Source organism: Vulpes vulpes, chromosome X, assembly GCF_048418805.1.
Source record: "Vulpes vulpes isolate BD-2025 chromosome X, VulVul3, whole genome shotgun sequence".
Taxonomy (NCBI): Eukaryota; Metazoa; Chordata; class Mammalia; order Carnivora; family Canidae; genus Vulpes; species Vulpes vulpes.
The window spans coordinates 84,138,799-84,160,333 of record NC_132796.1 but is presented as its reverse complement, the minus strand read 5'-3'; the positions used below and the strand labels follow the sequence as shown (position 1 = coordinate 84,160,333).

The 21,535-nt window shown below is 38.4% G+C and overlaps 1 protein-coding gene and 1 long non-coding RNA gene across 4 annotated transcripts in view; one reads left to right on the top strand and one right to left on the bottom strand.

Moving 5' to 3' along the window:
* Positions 1-1,478, bottom strand: part of HTR2C (5-hydroxytryptamine receptor 2C) — a 307,776-nt gene extending 306,298 nt beyond the window's left edge. The window contains exon 1 of one of the 3 annotated variants that reach the window (XM_025983878.2): positions 877-1,478. The gene's annotated coding sequence lies outside the window, so the exon portion shown is untranslated. The remainder of the gene's footprint in view (positions 1-876) is intronic. The other 2 variants (XM_072744528.1, XM_072744530.1) reach the window with 2 other exon arrangements.
* Positions 1,126-21,535, top strand: part of LOC140596242 (uncharacterized) — a 190,419-nt gene continuing 170,009 nt past the window's right edge. The window contains exon 1 of the long non-coding RNA XR_011998279.1: positions 1,126-1,316. This is a non-coding gene — a long non-coding RNA (uncharacterized lncRNA). The remainder of the gene's footprint in view (positions 1,317-21,535) is intronic.

Here is a 21,535-nt window from a genome sequence, read left to right as displayed (position 1 = left end):
GGCTTCGGGAACGGCAACCTGTTCTTATGCTTAGCAATTCCGAGGTACACTGTTAGGACTGCTCGTCAGGTTAAAGTGAGTAAAGGAACCAGAAAAAGAGGCAGCACAGGAGATTTTCCGCAATCGTCTTCAAAATATAGTGACTTAGGTAAACTAATAAAAAGGTTCGTTGAATGCCCTTATACTCTCATCTTAAACTTACGTGACCATTAGCAGCGCTGTTCGAATCAGCCCACAGCTGTTAGACCCAGACACAGATCCGCAGTGTTCATCTCCCCAGTTACTGGTGTTCACTTAGACCCTCCGAAAACTGGGCTCGGTTTTCAATGAGAACATAATAGAGGATCTTTCTCCCCACTCTGCTGCCACTGTTCCAAGCCTCGTGCCCCCTCCCACTTGCCCGAAATCCGGTTTTCTTCAAAACGTAGCCCGTACCCCCAATTCAGTTGCACCTTCCGCAGCCCGAACCTCTACACGGAGACACCCACGTTCACTCTCCCCCCGCTCTCCACTTCTTGAGACCCCACGCCCGCCTCCCATTTTTCTCTCAGCAATCCGGGCGCTGGATTCTCGAGCGCCCCCCCCCCCCCCCCCCCCCCCGCCAAGCGCCTTCGTCTCAAGTCCCTGCTACCCAACCTCCTTTGAGGCTTCGGTGCCCCTCCCATGGCACTAAGACCCCCTCTCCACCCAGAGACCCCAGCGTCTCCTGGAGCTGCGCGTTCAGAGTCCCTCCCTCCCCCCGCCCCCCACCTCCCGCTCCGGCCAGCGCAGTTCTGCAAGCTGCAACCATCCGGGACCTGGCCCCGCTCCCCACCCCATCCCCCGCCTAAACCGTTAGGGTCTCGGCTAGCAATGCCGTCCGGGGCTCCAACTTACCACAAGCGTCCGGGAGGAAGACAAGGCAACGGTCGCCGCGGCGGCAGCTAGACGAGAAACGGACTCGGCTGCAATCGCCCAGCGGAGCCCGCGGCAGTCAGTGCGCTGCGCTGCGCTGCGCGCCGCAATCTCGCGCCTCGGCGGAGTGAGGGGTGGAGGGAGCTCGGCGCGATAGTAAGCACCGGCGAGTCGACCTCCTCTGGGCGACCGTGCGCCCCCGGACAGGTTTGGCTGGTCTTGCTCCACTATCTTACTCTAGCTTAGTAACTGACCACCTCCAGCATCTCTGCACTATTCGCGTCTTCTTTCTTCTTCGATGGCCCCTAACTAACTACACTACTCTAAACGGACGAAGGCCATCACGCGAGCGCCACGACGATCTTGACGACTCCGACGACAACGGCTTGCAAGAAGGAAGAAAAGTTCATATGCAATCGCAGGTAAGGGGCAGCAGGCCGATGGAGCAGCCAAGGTTGGCAGTCTAGCTGCTCCAAAGGCAGGATCGGAAAGATCGGTGCGCATGAGGATGTGAGCTTCCTCCGCGAGCACCAGAGCGCCTACCCCACGCTGGCGATGCTGCACCGCTCTCTTGGGCCAAAACCGGAGGAGGGGTGGAGCCAAGAGCGACCAATCAGCGCTCAGCGTTACACTGCCCCCGGCCTGTTCGGGCCATCTCTTAGTGCCTCTGGAACCTGCTGGCAGGGGGCGCGAGACCCCACGGTGGTGGCGGTGGCGTTGATGATTAACTTGATTTATGAGGCTTGGAGGCTGGGGGGAACTGGGGCCAGTCTTGGGGGGGGGGTCTTAAGAATGTACCCTTAAAGATTCAAAAAACACCTCCTCCCAAATACACGCACATGCACACACACACACACACACACACACACACACCTTAACATTTTATAAGTCTCAAAAGTTCCAAGCTTTGAAACTCCCTCTGAGTTTCTCGGCTGCAACTAGTAACCCTTTCCCCAACAGGAGCAACTGAGGCATTCACAAGGTCAACCATATTTAGTGAGCAAAGGATGTGGCTCTAAGGCCCTCTTCCCCCCTTGTTCCTAACCCCAAATGCAGAGAAGGAAGAAAGGAAAGCTCTTGGCCTTCATGCCCCAGGAGGGCACTGCGTGGTTTCCTTCTTGACCCCACAAGCCCCCCTCTAGGTCCTCAGAAAGACACCCCGAGAGCAGCTTCTTTGGGTTTCTGAGGTGGGGCTGCACCTATTTCTCTGGTACAAAGCCCGAGGCCCACAGCCAGTTGGTTGCCCAGCCGTTGTGAGGGCTGCCTTGGCATGCTCAGGACAGCAGGGCAAGGAGCGAACTACAAAAGCTCCCTTTTGGCAACAAACGGGATGCCGAGCTGCAGCCCCGCGCGAGCAGAGCTCTTCGCCACCGGCTCCCCGGCGCCGCCACCGGGCAGGTGCCTGCGGTGTCCTGACTGCCCCTCAGAGAAGGGTGGTGGGAGCCACCTTGGCCAAGACCCCTGGGAGGCACCAAGATCAAATTTCGTAATGGGGAAGATCCCACTAAGAAGGGGGCAAATCAGATTCCTTCTAAGAAGAAATGAGCAAATGGGAATGGGGGGTGGCGTTTCTGGTCTTGGCTCGGTGGCGGTCTACCGAGGGCCGCCGGAGAAGTGGGGACTGGCTCCCTTCCGGTCCCAGGTAGCTACACCGAAGAAAGATCGAGATTCAGGGTCAGCTACTTGGGGCCGGATCGTAGAGCGCCGATTATATGAAACAGGCTATGCGGGAGGCGGTACAGCAGCTAGGAGGATCGAACCCCAGGGAGCGCAGAGGGAAGGAAGCGGCTGGCCGATCTGGGGACCTTTTGTCTCAGTAGCATCAAAAGTTAGGGTTGGGGAAGGAGGTGGGAGCCGTGATAAGAGTTGGGTCCTTTCCTTATTTCAGGTCACTTCTTTGTGTGCCTCGGTTTCCCAATTTGTAAAAGGAACTTACTGGTCTATTTCAGTAGGGGCTTTCGGGAATCCTAGGATTCCCTCCATTCCCACTGAATTCCGACACTCTTGCAGCGTTCTGATTTTAATTTGGCAGTAAACATACTGTCCACACCCAAGTTCTGTTTCACAAAGCTAAAACCGATCGCAATTTTCTTGAAGCATCTGTTGAATGCTACTGTATGAGGCCGCGCAGGTGGCGGCGACAGCGCTGCCAAGCCCACGGACTGCACAACATTCGCATCTTTAGAAATGCTTTGTTAGCGAACAATAATTTATAGATATCAAAGAGAAAACGTGTGCCTTCTTTTTAAATAATTAAGCATTCATCTTTAAAAATTCCCCAAGTGTCCTCTTTCTCTATCCCCGTGAGCACAGAATGCTTCGTTCTGGCTTCTCTGGCGGGACTTACTTATTTTGTTGGAAGCTGAGACATTAGTTTTACTTAAAAAAAAAAAAAAAAAGTAAATATAAACCCCCGTGATACATGCACCCAGGCCAAATGGACTCTTCAGAGCGAGAGCCTGGGAGAGCATCCACCAAAGCCCAGGACCTCCTGGAGCTCACCGGCTCCCTGGGGAGCTGGCTTAGCGCGGCTGACCACAATAACAACAACGAGGAGAAGTGTGTTCGTCATAATCGTAATCATAATGATTGTCACGGTTATTACTACTACTGTTACGTATCTCGCTCTTGAGGCTGTTCTCCTCTTCAAGAAAAGCAAAAGTGCCGAGAAGGACCCGAGGTGAAGCCCACTCAGGGCTGGGAAAGGTTCCCGGTTCATCACGGAGTAGCCAACCAGACGGCGGGCCGAAGCGCGCCTGGGCTTCCGTGTGCACACGGGCAGGCGACTGTGCCTTTGAGCTGCGCTCGCCCAGGGGCCGGGAGCCGGTAAGGCTGAGCCGGAACGGGGGACGCCGCCGAGGTCCGGGCGCCGGTTCAGTCAGGAGCGCCAGCTCCACTCTCCGGGCACAGGCGGCGCGTACCGCCTCTTCGGGTTCTCTAGGTGGCGGCCTGGCCCAGGGCTGGCGGATCTGATGGGTTTGGGGGTTTGGGCAACACTAGCCCGGAGAGTATAGTGCAAGGAGGAATTGAGGGTGTACTTTTAAGATCAGGAAAGCAAACTCAGAACGAGTACGTGCCGGCGCGCTCTGCGGTCGCCAGAGAGGTTTTCTCGAATTCCTGCCTAAACTGTTCTGGGGATTTTCCTGGCTTTCCCTTCCCTTCCTTAGGTCTACATAAGTTGTCCCTGGAAAGAGGAGTCATTTACTGTGAAATCCTCAGCTTTGATGCAAATCCCCAGCAGTCTCCGGAACAGTTTCCAAAAACTTGCCCAGTTTCCTAAGGATATAGACATGCATTTGCAACTTTCACATCAGGGGTATTCCCCTCACCTCAACTATGTACCTTTCCAAAACTCCAGATTTTACAATTCAGGAAGGATTTAAAGAAGATGGTTACTAGGTAGATAAAAGTTCCTTGTCATTTAAGACTTTGGGAATGTTCTTATAAACAATAGTAACCAACTGGAAAAGTTTACTGCTTTACTCCTTAGTATTTCTCCTCTTGACCAGAGAACCCTATTATAACAAACCTAAAAGATTATGCATTTATAGACTATGTATATAGTCTGCATACATAGATTATAGATTTATGATTGATTTAATAATAAGTGACCGGGTTCTTGAAAAATATTCCAAGGCAGATATTTTTGCAGAGCTAAGGAAGCTACAGAAAAAAAAAAAAAAAAGATCTACCTGGAGATTTTTACCACAAGACATAAATGCAAAGCATTTTTGACATTCCTTCTGCTCATTTTTTTTTTTTTAGGTTTAAAGGAAATCCTGATAGAGCGTTTTTTGTAATTATACAATTGTATCAAATAATATATTCAGCATTTCATATTTTTGCTTAACTGAAAAAGCCCAGGATCATAGCCATAATAATGTCCATCATTGAGGCATGATATACAAAAATATAAACTTTCATATTATTTTACACAGTGAATTTCTCCTTTGCTGCTCCTCAAGCGGGGTCATTGAATAATAAAAAAATCTTAGATACAGATGGCTTGATATACATGAAATCTTTTCAAAGTTGGTAGGATTATTTTTAATGAAAACCAGAGCAGTTGAACTCTATGTGCTGTGTAGGAAGGCAGGGGGCAGTCTCTGATCATGTCAGTCTTTGAGTGCAACTTGTTTTTGGAAAGATCCCTGTTTTAGCGAAAAACAACAAGCAACTCTGGTTCTCTCATACTCTAACCGATGGTTGGAGAAAGAAACTGAAAACCTTTGGGGAAGATTTAGAAGGTCTCGTCTACATATTTTTGCCACTTCTCAGAATTAAAAGGTATATCAAGATTAAGAATCTGTGCTTATTATTATTTTTTGAACAAATGTTACAGAATTAATGTAATTGTATCTGACATTCTTGTGGTTGTGACTTCTAGTAATCAAGTATATATTTTTTAAAAAACAACAATATACATGTTAGTTTGAGTAGGGAGGGGTATGGATTCTAGTAGCCTCACCAAGGAGGAGAAAAAGCAACAAGCTACTTAGATGTCAGTTTTTTAGAGAAACATGTGTTGTCATGGAGCACATTCATGCTATGATAAATGTATTTTATATTAGGGACATGCATTTCACTCTTCCAGCACAGAATGAGAAAAAATGATGATTAGGGCCTTTTGTTTAAATTAAACTGAGATTGAAAGGCCAAGGCAACAGTAGTTTTTCTTTCATTCCTAGCCCCATTCAGAACTAGCACTCTTCTATGTCTGTGTCTTATTCTGATTCTTTCAGACCACTCTGATCTCTACTGTGCATTCCTGTAGTAATTAGGACTATTACCATGCATCAGAATATTTGCTTGTTTGAGAGTGGTCTCTGAAGTTCATGGGCGTGGCTTACCCGGTCTGTAAATCAACAATATTGCATTATTTCAAATGAGTACACCATTGTGTATTGCTAGCTATTTTCTTCTTCTCCTTCTTCTTCTTCTTCTTCTTCTTCTTCTTCTTCTTTCTTCTTCTTCTTCTTCTTCTTCTTCTTCTTCTTCTTCTTCTTCTTCTTCTTCTTCTTCTCCCTCTTCTTCTTTCTTCTTTCTTCTTTCTTCTTTCTTCTTCCTTTCTTCTTTTTTAAATAAGAACTATCTCCTCAACCAAATTATAAGTATCTCAGGGACAATGGTTTAGTCATATTCTTTTCTTCATCGACTTTGTTCCTATTTATCCTAATACTGGGCACAAAGAATTTAAATAACAATGGTAAGCCTTAATTGTTGACACAAAAGAGCTTAAGATGAAAGGCCAAGAAGGGCAGGGCTGGTAAAATCTGAATTTTTAAAACACTTGAGTATAAATATAAAAAGTGTATTGTTAAATTGGCCCATCATGCAAAGAAATCATGACAGTTTGATTGGATCAAAATAAAACTTAATAAAAAAAAATGTGAGATGCTGAACTTCAGGTACCAAAGTTCTGTGTACAAATTTTGGTCATGATGATTTTCAGTTGGCATCTGGATCAACAAGTCCTTATTGTGATATGATTGCCAGAAAACCAAATTTTATCTTGGGCTTCTGCAACTTTTCTGGAAAGAGATAGATACAGTTGGGCCCAATTTGGTGTTTTGAGGCACAATATTTAAAGAATGAAATCAGTAGATTAGAGTTCATCCACAAGAATGCTTGTGTCAGAAGGGGGTTCAAATCATGTTATGCAATGAACTTTGGGTTTGTATCCTCTGGAAGACAAGACTCTTGAGGTACATGTTAGCTGACTTCAAATATTTGAGAAATTTTTTTATGGAAAAGGAATTTGCTTTGTTTTCCAAAGTCAGCATTTGTACCTTCTTTGTGTTTGTTCTCTCAGTGCTTGGCACAATGTCTGACACACTAGACATTCAATGAATATTTGTAAACAGAAGGAAAATATGACACAAGAAAATAAACCTGGAATTAGTGGCAGACCCTACAGATTCTGGCTCCATAGTAGAACTTTATAACATTCAGAACTGGTTAAGGGTAGGGGTGCCTGGGTGGCTTAGATGGTTAAGTGTCTGCCTTCAGTTCAGGTCATGATCCTCCAGTCCTGGGAAAGAGCCCCCAGGTCTAACCCCTGCATCTGGCTTCCTGCTCAGTGGGGAATCTGCTTCTCCTTCTCCCTCTGTTGCCCACCCCCCCCACTTACACTTGTGTTCTCCCTCTGTATCTGTCTCAAATAAATAAATGAAATCTTAAAAAAAAATTGGTCAAGGGTAGAATGAGCTGTTTGTGAAGGTAGTGAGCTCTCCAATATATTGGGGTGTTCAATCCTATAGAGGTTAATCACAGTGGGGATGTTATAAAAGAGAGTCATGTGTGAGGAAGGGGGAAAAACAGGTAGCTAATGAATATTTAAAGCTTTTTCTAATCCTAAATCTTGCAGAATACATAAATGTGGTCTTAATCTAGTTTTAGAGGATAAAAAAGAATATGGAACTTTTTGAAAAACAGACTGAGGAAGTTATGCACTGTATACTTGCTATAAATTCAACTTTGCTGCAGGAAAAAAACAGCTTCTTACCAAGACCACAAGACAGTTTTGCTGAGCCTGTTACACTTGCTCGCTACTGACTTCCATGAAAAATAAGCTTCAGGAAGCTTATTATCATGAAAACAACAGTATTATGTTAGGATACCAGCATTCATTGTAATTATAGAATACTATTAAAATGATCAGATTTAAAATATCAGGGTATGATTAAAGGATGTAAATTAAATTGAATGTTACTATGGGAATTTCAGGAGTACTAATTGAATGTTAGCTTTACCAAAAGGAGAATTTGTTTTTTATTAACTGGCATAAAATGTGTGCATGGACTTTAATATTCTTCAGTACTATCTTTGTCTAAGATTCTTAAGATTTGCAGAAAGAAAATTTTCACTAAGAATTGGCATAGAGAACAAATTGAAGCACAACTGGAGATAATGTTTTGGGCAGCTTTTTGTTTTGTTTTGTTTTTCTACTAATCATTTTATGTGACTGTACAAATTGGCAAGAATTTCAGGCTAACAAGTATACCAAAGAAGCCTTTGAATTAAATCCTGATTATACAATCATTTTTTTTTGTCAGAAGTGATGTAATTCATCAAGATATGATAAATAAGAGTGAAGGATAAGTTATAAAACATGCTCAGATCAAGCTTAGAACCTGGAGTTCAGGAGTTTCAAAAATACATACCTTATCATGTCGTCTTTGTATAACCAAGTGACATGCTTTTGTTTATTTGACTGTATTCCTTTATTCTTGTCCCAAGAGATGTTATTCATTATTAGTTTAGTGCTGCCAGATTTTTTTAAAGACAGAATTTAAATTAGCATTCAAAAATATTTTCTGGACTTCAATAAATAATTTTATCATCACATAAAGCTGCATTACAAGTGAGGCCATTTGTTCAGTACAATGTAAAGTTAAGCTTAGTTCAGAGAGCTGTTGTTTCTTGGTTTTCCTAAGGCTGCAATTAACTAAACACACTGCACAATAAATGGAAATATACCATAATTCCAATATATGTATAAACCAAGCACACATCTAAAAGGTGAGAAAGAGCTCTTTAAACTAGAATTTGTAATTCAAAAGGGGAGAAAATGCTTGAGTTTATAATCCCATTTGAATGTTATCAACTGTTCCTTTACAGATGGGATAACAAAGATAAAAAGGAATTTATTTATCAGTAATGTTCAAAATATGGCACTTTTTCCTTCCCGAAGATCTTCTATTGAGCTCTTTCAGTATTTTTGAAAAAGTTAAATTCCTCCTCTTTGTGTATTCTCATTAAGCAAGAATATGAACAACAGGCTATATTTCACTGTAAGATGCTACCTACCTATCAGAAAAATGTTACACATAAAATTTTAAGCAATAATCAATTTCACTACAGAATTCATACAGCTATATTATTTTCTTGGTTTGATATCCATACACTCCCCAGTAAACAACCTAATCAACTAAGTTTAACTACTTCATTTGGATAACATGGCTTATAAGCTCCATATCCTCAGTTCTAATTCATCCGTGGTATCAAATATGTCATAGGGGTTTTAGTAAACCCTTAACATCTGCCATCTCCTAAAAATAATGTATATTAGAAGCCACTAGATTTAGTGTAGCAGAATCAAACCAGATATCAAAAACACACTATTACTAACTCCAATCTCATCATCTTTTCCATTATCATCATTGAGAAGCTGGCCAACAAGCATTACATTACTTAGTTGATTAATAAGCATCATCATGTGCTTTGTTAATAGGTACTTCTCTTTATCAGATTTTGCTTCTCTCGCTTCTCATCATGACATGTTTACATAGAATTAAGACCTGCATTATTCCTTTATCCAAGTGACACTTCCTTCTCTCAGAATATCTTCTCTTGTCAGTTTATCAACTTGTGGTAGATTAATGGAAATAGAGCAGATATTTTCCTACCTGTCCTACTATGAATAATGTGTTAACTATGCTCATTTAATAAAATGTCTCAACTAGACTGCATTGGTAAGTATAAAGAAGTCTCTGCCACAGATTGTAACATTATGCCAATGAAATGAAGATTTTCCTTACTCCTTACAACAAGCTTGAAGGACTAAGTCTCCACACATTTCAAAGACTAGAACCATATGAGTTTGCTCAAGATGACACATTGAAAGCAAATAATAGCAAATGTTCTGTATTTCAAGACTAAAGAAAAATTCTTAAATATTTTCTTAACACCAAAAATTTTATATACTTTAAAAATTATGGACAAGTATAGAAGTCCTTTATTCTCTTGAAGTGGAGTTTAACTTGAAACAAAAGCCTGTATAGCAATGATTAGATGCCTATTGTCATGTAATGAGAGTCCTACAGAAGAACTGCCTGAGTCAAAATTTATTTTCTGGCCTTTTGATTTTTGAAGTGGTATCATTTTTACTCTTTGTGTGTCTTCTGGTCATTAGTAGGACGGTGATAGTAAAAATCCTTTACTAGGTGATCTTTTAGTAGAGAGTAATGAATACTTACACTGCTGAAAGAGCAAAGCTAGGGGCAAGATTTGCTAGAGAATTCAACTTTGTTAACATTCTATTTGGCCAGGAATCTTCATTTGCTAAGATATTATACAAAAATAAATTTTTATCTTATAAAGTGGTATACACAAAAACCAAGAATAACTTCTAAATTAAGAACTAAATGGTTTAACTTATCATTGTTAAATTTGTCTACGCATTTCTGACTTTATGATGACCTCAATCTTTTTGTCAATATAACTTGGCTGAAGTTTAAAAGATACAAGGAAAAAAGTTAAAGATGTAGAGAAGTACTGATCATCATACCATTTCAAGCCAAGTGACACAGTGGGAAGGAAAATCTCTATTGTCTGGTTTGATTACAAATGATTGTGGCTAGATTATATCAGCAGTCTTACCTTGTTGAGAGTTTTTTTTTTTTTTTTAAGATTTATTTATTCACGAGAGACAGAGAGAGAGAGAGAGAGAGAGAGAGAGAGAGAGGCAGAGACATAGGCAGAGGGAAAAGCAGGCTCCATGCAGGGAGCCCGATGTGGGCCTCCAGTCTGGGTCTCCAGGATCACACCCTGGGCTGAAGGTGGCGCTAAACCACTGAGCCACTGGGGTTGCCCAGTTTTGTTTTGTTTGTTTGTTTTTTTAATTTGTGATCAAGTAACGTGATATTTAAAAATCCCAACAGAGTCATTTGCAATTCTACCTCTCAGAGAAAAAAGCAATCCCAATGGGACATATGCAACTAAAAAGGTGGTTTCAAACACTAGATACTTATTTCAATGATCTTATAATTCATCAAAATAGTTTTAAACATCTCTTTTGATATTGCCTTAAGAATCTATGCAACATTTTTTTTGAATTTGGGGAAATATTACAAAGTTCTTAACAGCTATGTCTGGTGATTAATGGTTTATGATCTTAATATTTTGTCAAATCAAGTGAAAGCACAAACACACTGGTAGAACAACAAGAAAAGTGCCTTACTTAGGTAATTTACTGAGTGATAATTTATCTCAGAGTAGTAGGCAAGAGTTTTCTTCCATTTGTTCTACCTTCCATATGTCTGCTCTGGTAGAAACCCAAATATTCCTGGTAAATTTTCCTGGTAACTTATAGTCAACAAAGATGACATTTAGGGCAATATTTCAAAAATTGAAGATAAATTATATTTTCACAGAACTACATATCACTAATCTGGCTATTAATGGTGTTAGTATAATAAAACTTAAACAAGAATATCTCCTCACCTCCCCCTTTCTGGAAGAATAGATGGATTAATAATATAAATTAGAAATGCTGAGCCCTACTCAGCATTCACTCGCATGCTGTGTAATCTGAAATATTTATAACTTTCACAGTGTAACCATGGCTAGAAATCCTTCAAATTCGAGAGTCTAAAAAATTATGTTGTTGCATATGGTTTACAAATGTGTGGAAGAACCAATACTATGTATATAATCTCTCACAAAGCTAATTAATAAAGTTAATTAAGAAAGCTTTACTTTAGGAAAAAATGAGCACTGGTGATTTAATGACCAAATCCAAAATTAATATACAAACTGACCTGCAATTTTAATCTTGATTATGCTGGTTGTCTACTGGTTATATTTAGAATGGAAAAGAGGTTTAAAGTACAATATTGGATTTATTAGAGAGACATTTTCTCTGAGAAAGTCATCTCTGTTATTGCAGATAGTGTATCACAATTCAATCATCTCTGCTCTTAAATTTTAAGAACTTGACTTCTTACTTTGTTGCAAAGTCTGAGTTCTGACTGCTTATCTAAGGATGCCAAAATATATGCCATGTGGTACAATAAGCTATTACAAAGGAACAGTTTGATCAGGTACTAGATTAAAATGCAAATCAAAGTAGACCCACCCTTATTATAGATGAAATGCAATCTCTTACTTTTTTGTAAAGACTCAGGAGCCTGAAAAGTTGTTAAAGTGAAAAATGCTAGATTATTGAAAAACTTTTCCTTTTTTTTTTTTTTTTTTTTTTGCTTTTGTTCTGACAGTTGTACTAATGACTACTGGTGTAGACCTTGGCTCTACTGGCTTCATAATGTTTCTTACTACACTGGGAATTGGATTGTGAAATATTGCATAAGTGCAATAATTCTTAGTAATAGAAGACCTTGCTGGAGCCTTCTTATCATTTGAACAGTGAAAGTTTTATGATTTTTTGTGTTTGTTTTTGAAAATAATTTTCAAGTTAGAGCTGTTAGACTTGACAACATTCTCCTGAGCAGAATCTATTAACTGATAAAAATGGTTTGTCTGCTCCTCATTTATAGCTAATTATATACTTACATGTCCCTTTGTTTCTTCAAGTCAAACTCCACAAAAAGCAGTAGCAATGTCTCATTTGTGTTCTATTCACTAGTGCATGAAAAGCACAATTAATTTTGCAAATTTAATATTGGAAGTTATTGGAAGAAAGTATATTTAAGACATTGCAATCAACCTAGATGAGAACCTAACCTTACATTAACATTATATTTCCATAGAAAGAGGCTAATAAAGTCTGGTACAGCAAAAGGTTTGTACCTCTGTAAGGTCTTTCTCAGAGGAATCAGACATTCATTGTTTGTGGAGGGTTTTTGCCTTAATATGAGCAACACCTATAAGATTCAGTGAAAATTCTCAGCTTTAGAATATTCACCAGAAAATGACAAGGAAAAAAAAAAACATATGGCAGTTTTTCCAACCAAAAGCTCTAAAAACTTGGTATTCCTGATAACCTAAGATAAAGTCTCCATCCAATAACCAGGGCAGAAGTCAAACCTGACCACATTTGGTGGAGAATCAATTGGATGCTAAATATAAGCAACTTCAGATGTATAACTCTTATAATTTAATGGAAGATATGGGTTCTTTTCTGTGTCCAGATAGATAGTGCCAATCACATTTAAAAACCTCTAAGGAGGGGCGGCAAAACTTCAGTATCTTTGCTATATTTTCAAGTTTGAAAATGGGTGACTGTTCACACAGTCTTGAGATTGATTTCAGGAATTGGAAATTTCAGTTTAAATTAAAAGTGGTTTCTGTTGATGAGGTCTTCCACTTATCATTCCATTCACCACTGCCTATCTTAAGCAAAATGGCCTCTTTGTTTCCACATTGTCCTTTGAGGGTGATTTATGCATTTTCTGTCTTTTTCCCCCCAGCTCCAGATTTAAACTTAGCAAGAAGAAGGTAAGTAATAAGAGCTCTGGAGACCACCTGGGGCAATGTTAATTTGTTCTTGGTTAATAAAAGTTTGACTCACTATTTTCTCCTATTTCCCCTCTCCTTTGCACTCCTCTTGCCCTCCAAATGATGACAGGGAAGGAAACTGAAGCAGCTGGTCTTCCTATTTTCTGTAATTTTGAAGATACTAACAATTAGGCCTAAATCATTTGTAATCCATCAAGATTTTACTTAAAAAAAATGCCCACATGTAAAATGTCTATAATGTGCTTGAAAAGTTTGTTGAAATAATCCTTATCTTTAAATTCATAAAAAAGCTGACAATTTTAATTTCTTTTGAAACGAGTACTCCATTATTTCTCCCTTGGGGAATATTCAAATGGGAATTTTTTCTATTGTTCTCAAACATGGTTTCTAAAATTTTTATTTACAGCTTTATTGAGATATAATTCACAAATAAAAAATAAAATGAATTTTATTATTGTATTATTATATTATTTATTATTTATTATGATCTATACTATCATATAAAATATCATATGATAGTATAGATCATATGCTAGTGGTTTTTTTAAAAAAATATTCAGTTTTGAAACCATCCCCACTATCTAATTCTTGTTTCTGAATTTGAAAATGTCACTTGCAGATGACATGAATTTTGGAAGCTTTCATAAAGATAGTTTATTTTAGTACTCATTTCTTCTTTGTTATACTGATATTCACCTTAGAAAATTGAGCTATAACTAGCAACATCATATTGCCTAAATTATCGAGTAGTGAGAAAACTACTGCAGCAGTTTCTGATGCAGAAAACTGCATAGATACACTGCTGGACCGTTTGCAAATGTACCGAGAAAAACCTGGTGACAAAGTTGCAGACAAGGGTGGAAGCATTTTTATAAAAACCTGTTGTTTGTTAGCTGTTTTATTGAAGACAATGAATAGGGCCTCTAGTGTTCGAAGTAAGTCCAAAGTTGTTGACCGTATTTGTAGTCTCTACAAGCTTACAGCTCATAAACATAAAATGAATACTGAAAGAACACTTTATAAACAAAAGATGAATTCTTCTATAAGTATTCCCTTTATTCCAGAAACACCTGTAAGAACCAGAATAGTTTCAAGACTTAAACCAGATTGGGTTTTGAGAAGAGATAACATGGAAGAAATCACAAATCCCCTACAATCTATTCAAATGGTGATGGACACACTTGGCATTCCAATGGAAATGATAACATTTTCAGTATGTACCGTAAAAAATACTAAATTCTAGAATAGTACAATCTTTAAGAATATTCAATATTGCAGGAGTTGTCCTTTTTAAAAATATCTTAAGTTTTTATTTAAATTCCAGTGAGTTAACATACAGTGTAATATTAATTTCAGGTGTAGAATTTAGTGATTCAGCAATTCCATACATCACCCAGTGCTCATCAGAAGTGCACTCCTTAATTCCCATTACTGATTTAATGCACCCCTCACCCACTTCCCCTCTGGTAACCATCAGTTTGTTTTCTGTAGTTGAATCTATTTCTTGGTTTGCCTTTCTTTCCACCATGTTTGTGGTCTTCCACTTATCATTCCATTCAGATGTGTTTCTTAAATTCCTCTTGTGAGTGAACTCACATGGTATTTGTCTTTGACTTATTTCACTTAGGGTAAGGATCTCTAGTTCCATCCATGTTGCTGCAAATAGCAAGATTTCATTCTTTTTCATGGCTGAGTAATATTCCATTGTGCATGAGCGTGTGTGTGTGTGTGTGTGTGTGTGTGTGTGTGTCTGCGTGCACACAGAGATCTATACGTGCAGGATTTGTCCTCTGGTGCATAGGAATGTAGTGTGTATCAGGTGATAAATAGGAATTTGGAGCATTCCACAGCACTAATGCTTTATCGAATGTAGTATATGGTGACCTGTTGCTTTAATCATGCATCTAGTCCCACTTGTGATTTGTCATTCCTGTCTGTTTCTTCTGGAGTGACACTGAACTAATTTCATCAATATCAGTTTGATATACTGAATAGAAGCAGGAGACACAGGCTGTCAGTCTTTAACAAGTATCACAATTTGTAGGACAGTTCAGAAAATGGTTCAAAGATGCAATTAATCATTATTATTTTCATAATAGTAAGTACTATGAGCTGTGATAGTTTGGTCATTGTTAAGTGTGATGCAGAATTCAGAAATCTTTTTTTTTTTTTAGATTTTATTTACTTATTTGAGAGAGAGAGAGAGCACAAGCAGGGGGAGCGGCAGGCAGAGGGAGAGGGAGAAGCAAGAGCTCCTGATGCAGGGCTCGACCCCAAGACCCTGAGGTCATGACCTGAGCTGAAGGCGGATGCTTAACCAACTGAGTCACCCAGGGGCCCCCAGAAATCTTTTTCTTAGTTTACACGGGAAATATTCTCTAAAGAGAATAATATTAGCAGATATATATGGATGTGCTACTAAGACATTATATTAGTATATAGGTATTTATGCATGTGTTAATGTGGGAGTACTTCAGATGTGTGACTAGTGTAGTCAAGAAAAATACAATCATAATGAAACAGTAGAAACTGTACTAAATAAGCCATAACACTAAACTGATTTGTGTGACTGATAAAATAACAATGAAGTCATAATAATTACTGTAGTAATTCAGCATTATGTGCCAGGCATTTTTACATACATTGTAGCATTTAGACAGCACATGACCCTACAAGGTATGCATTAGTATCCTTTTAGAGATGAGAAAACCAAAGATTAAAGTTTATGACTTGACTAAGATCACCCAGGAAGTATACTGTAGAATCAAGATTATAAATGCAGGTGCATTTTATTCTAAGATCAGGTTCTTAGACACTTTTAAAGCAACAGACTTGATAGAGGTCATTTGAGGAGTCCTAGAAATGTAGAGTCATGTAAAGTTTTAGGTATTCTTGCCATGGTCATGTGTTTCTTTTTTTTAAGAAATTTTTATTTTATTTTTTTTAACATGTGTTTCTTTGATACATTTTTCTGGTTTTGTTTATGACTCCTCTCTTGTCTCCACAGACTTAGGAAATAAGTTCATATGGCAAATAAGTCCATCCCACACATTTTGTTTTTTATATTGGTGGGGGTATGTGTTTGAGGTCCATGTGGCCTTTTGGTTCATGGAGCATTTTCAAGAAAAGCATTTTTCCTTTATTCACCATCTGCATTATAGTTCAGCCCATTTACAACACTGTAAAGATCACTTACATTTTAAAATAAACAAAACTACTACTTTTGAAATAGATCACCCATAAGATTTATGTTCTCTTATCCATTTCCCCCTTTGGAGTTTAAATAGGTTAAGAGGTTCGAAGTGGCCAACTTTAACTCACAATGACCAAACAGCTGTGCTTTCATAGGAAAAAACCTGCTAGAGATGTTCAAGAAGATGGTGAATGTTGTTACTGAGACTCAGTTAGTCAGGGGTAGCAACAGGGAATGAATAATATTTAAGTCAAGAAATCATTTTTCTCTTGTATTCCGATTTCCTTTTATTACCTATTCTTGAAATCAGTGGGTGTGAGGATGAGCAAGCACAAATAAATATGACCTTTAAGACTGCAAAAAATGATTATGTTCACCCTTTGGAATCATATAAAATGATTATAATTTATTAATATTTCATTTAAAACACATTTAAACCTCCAGCACTGATAAATTGTCTAGGTGGATACAATATCGGAGGTTCTAAAGATTGTGGGTGGCTGATGTTGCAATAAGGAATACAAATAGTGATTTATTTTCATTTTTTTTAGTACTACTCATTTCATTTGAGGTCTGTGTGGCTTAAAAATACTTTCAGATACTTTATCCGAAAATATTTAATCACTTTAGGATTCAAAGAACATCGTTTCAAGGGCGGTGCTTTGAGCTTTTAGTTTTGAGAATTCTGAACACTGTTTTATCACACTTCCATGCAGTTGGAAAAATATCGTGAGGAATCTAGTTTATATTTTCATGCTTTAAATTCATAAATATTGCTAAGTTCATAATTCAGTTAAAATCTAAAGTGTGTATTCAACAATTTTAAATTTGCTGATTTTTCCATTAGCATTAAACAGCTGTTCTCCATTTCCACTAAGGTTAAGACAAGAAAGAACAACACTTCCAGCATGAAGGATGTAGACTAGCATTAGCGAAATCCTCCTATCAGCTTAGTAAGATGCTAGACAACATTATCAAGGGAGTTGTTAGTCATCTATGCCAGAGATTTTAAAGAAGTCAATGGTGTTTCTGGGAATGCATTTGGTGCAGTTATCAATTCAAAACAAAAAGAAGAGTGTAATAATTTCTGAAGTTTTTTTCAGCCCTATAATTCTATGCACATTTTCTTATAATAAATATCTTGCTTAATTGCAGTGTGTCATCATCAGAAATGGGAAGTGTAATTCAGGACAGCAAATACATTAACCTATACAGCTCTTTGAATGCACCAACACTACGTAGTTAAGAAGCCATTTTGAGAAAGGAATGTCCAGTTCTAGGTCTATAACCCAAACTTCCTACTGGACACTCACCAAAATACATGCATGTCTTACAGGCACCTCAAAACCCAAAAAGGCTTTTCAAAATCAAAATTATTTGTAATATTCTCAAATCAGTTGTTCATCTTGTGTTGATGTTTTTTCCACAAACCCAATAGCCTCAGAGAGAAAGGTGAGTCATGTGTGACATTGTCCCATCATCCTTTCCCTCATCCCAAATTTTCACTTGTTTCATGAACTCTCATATTCTTTCAGAAACATATCAAATCAGTCCCTTCTTCTTCATCTCTAGTGCCACTGCTTTACTTTAGTAGCATGGTATATTTCTCCCTCTTTTTAAACAAGATTTTATTTATTTATTAGAGAGACAGAGAGAGAGAGCCAGCATGCGCGAGTGAGAGGGAGGGGCACAGGGGGAGGGAGTAACAGACTCCCTGCTGAGCAGGGAGCCTGATGTGGGGCTCAATCCCAAGACTCCGAGATCATGACCTGAGCTGAATCCAGACGCCCAACTGACTGAGCTACCCAGGTGCCCCTAACATGGTATATTTCACCTAGAATATTACCACATAAGTTTCTGAGAACTTTTCCTTCTTCACTCTTACCTCCTAAAGGTGGTTCTCCACATTGCTTCCAAGGTGACTTTTCCAATATAGGAATTTTTTTTTTTTTTGTCTTTTTGCTGCTTAAAGTCTGGCAGTAGCTCCCACTTGCATGTATAGGATAAAGTTAAAAATCATTATTATGAGTTTAAAAATTCCCTTCTTGATCTAGCCTTTGACAATATCTCTGGCCCCATCTCTCACCCTTCTCTGTATAAAATTCACTCACCCAGTAGGAACAACTCATTTTCTTTCAAGGGGTCTGCTTGTTTATAGCCTGTTCCTTCTGTCTAGATCTTCTTCTTTGTCTGCCTGCCTAACCATTTTCCAATATAATCTCTTGGGTAACCAACTTGCCTCACTCCTGTTTTATGCTTACATGCTAACTGCCTCTATTACAGTACATACTGCATCATATTGCCATTAGCAATTGTTTGTCTCTATCACTAGACTGAACTGCATGGGCCATAGTGACAGTCAATATATAGGTCATATTTGTGTTTCCAGTATCTTGGTAGATCTACCACATAGCTGAAGTTTAAAATGCTTATGACTATTATTATCCATCAAGTAGAATTTGTCCAAGAGTAGGAGGGAGCTAAAATATATCAACTCTGGGCCCATATAGTTTCAAAACTTTCTTTAAGTTGTATGTTAGTATTTACCCTTCTGCAAATGATCAAATTGAAGAAAAAATTGACCCCATTGTAGTGAAACTTTCTGAGGTAAAGCTGTAAATCGGGCTAGTTTCTCCCATGCAGTGCTTGCTTGGCTCTGGTTTTAGACATGACTCGCTAGTCTATGTCCAGCAAGCTACGCAATGAACTTTTCTGGAAGAACTTGTCAAAAATTCTAAGTCAAAAAAAAAAAATTCTAAGTCAAGAACATCTTAGAATGTTTGAAGACAAAGAATTAAAGTTTCTTACTACTCTACACATTTCAATTTTGAATTATATTATTTAATATTTTTCAGCTTTATTGAGATATGATTGACAAATAAAATTGTAATACATTAAAAGAGTACAACATGATGATTTGCTATATGAATACATTGAAAAAGGTTTCCCACCATTGAATTACTTAACACATCCATAACCTCACATATTTACTTTTATGTGGTGAAACAACTTAAGTCCCACTCTCTTAGCAAATTTCAATTATATAGTATTATCAACTATAGTAAACATTTTATACATTATATTTTCAGACCTGTTCATTTTAAAACTGAAAGTCTGTAGCATTTTACTGGTCTCTCCTATTCCCCCACTCCCCTCAGCATCTATTTCTGAGTTTGACTTTCTCAGGCTTTTCCTTCCTTTCATTTTTTCTTTCCTACCTTGTTTTCCTTCCTTCCTCCTTTTCTTCCTCCCTCCTTTCATTCTTTCCTTCCTTTCTTTCTTTCTTTCTTTCCTTCCTTCCATCCTTCCATCTTCCTAAGATTCCATATATGCAATATTTGTTTTTCTATGTCAGGCTTATTTCATTTAACATAATACTTTCCAGGTTAATCCATGTTGTTGGAAATGACGAATTTTCTTCTTTTTAAAGGCTGAATAATACTTCATCTCTCTCACACACACATGTGTGTGCACACATGCACCCCCCCCCCCCATTTTCTTGACCCATTCATGTGCTGACAAACACACATAGGTTGTTTCCATACCTTGGCTAGTATGAATAATGCTGCAATGAACACGGAATACAGATATCACTTTGAGGTGGTTTTGTTTCCTTTAGATATGTACTCAAAAGTGAAATTGTTTTATCATGTGGTGGTTCTATTTTTAACTGTTTTAGGAAGCTCTATACTGTTTTCCATAATAGTTGTACCAGTTTCCATTTCCATCAGTAGTGTACAAAGGTTGTCATGTCTTCACATCCTTACCAGCACTTGGTATCTCTTATCTTTTCGATGATACTAGGCACCCTAACACTCGAAGGTTGTATCTCATTGTGGTTTTGATCTGCATTTCCCTTATGATGAGTGATGTGGGGCACCTTTTCATGTACCTGTTGGTTATTTGAATGTCTTCTTGGGAAAAATGTCTATTCAAGTCCTTTGCCCATTTGTTAATTGGATTTTTTTTATTTTTATTTTTGCCATTGAGTTATGTGAGCTCCTTGTATATTTTGAATACTAACCCCTTATTAGATATATGGTTTACAAATATTTTTTCCCATTTCAAGGTCAACTTTTCATTTTGTTGATGGTTTCTTTTGCTGTGTAGAAGCTTTTTAATTTGATGTAGTACTCCATGTTTGCTTTTGCTTTTGTTGCCTTTGCAACAAAAAATTTGGATTTGGTTTTAAATCCAGAAACTCATTGTCAAGACCAATGTGAGGATGCTTTGGTGGCTCAGTGGTTGAGCATCTGACTTTAGCTCAGGGTGTGATCTTGGAGTCCTAGGATCAAGTCCCACATCGGGTTCCCCACAGAGAGCCTGCTTCTCCTTCTGCCTGTGTCTCTGCTTCTCTCTCTGTGTCTCTCAGGAATAAATAAATATAATCTCAAAAAACAAACAAACAAACAAACAAACAAAAAAACAAGACCAATGTGAAGGAGCTTACCCCTATGATTTCTTCTAAGAGTTTTATGGTTCCAGGTCTTACATTCTAATCTTTAATACATTTTGAATTGATGTTTGTCAGTAGTATCAGGTAGGGGTCCAGTTTCATTCTTTTGCATGTGGCTGTCCAGTTTCCCAAGACTATTGAAGAGACTGTCTTTTTCCCATTGTATAATCTCAACCATTATAATTTTCTTTAAAAATTTTTTCTTAATATAAAGCTAATATAACTAAATTATATAGTTTCATGAACCAGTGGCCTATGGCCTAAGAAGAATTAATCTGAAAAAAGTCAGATTTTACCAAATAAGAATTATAATAAAATTGGGGGGGGGGAGTGATTCATGGAGTCATTTTGCAAATTACTTATGCTTATTTTCATAAAATGGACTTGTTACTCTGATAGTAGGAAGGGAATTTGAAATTTTGATAGGTCAATTAACCATATAAGGTAATTTGGTCCCTTTTGTAGCAATCCTATAGGTAGTCTGATGAATTTTCCTATTTAAAACAAAAACCACATCATTAATCTCACTGGAGTGTTGCATCTCTGATGAATTGTCTTTATAGTCTGTGCTAGATTGTGGTCAGTGGTGACTTGCTGGCTACCTCAGGAGGCAGCCCATTTGTTTTGACTTTCATAAGATGTTTGCTCACACTGAGTTGTCATTTCACTTAATACTAGCCTCTGGAGCTTCACAGAGTAAGCATATTCCTTCTCTTATATTGTAGTCAAGTTATTTGAAAATGGGCATCAAGTGTCCCCTAAGTTTCTTTTCCTCACACTAAACATTGTAGAAT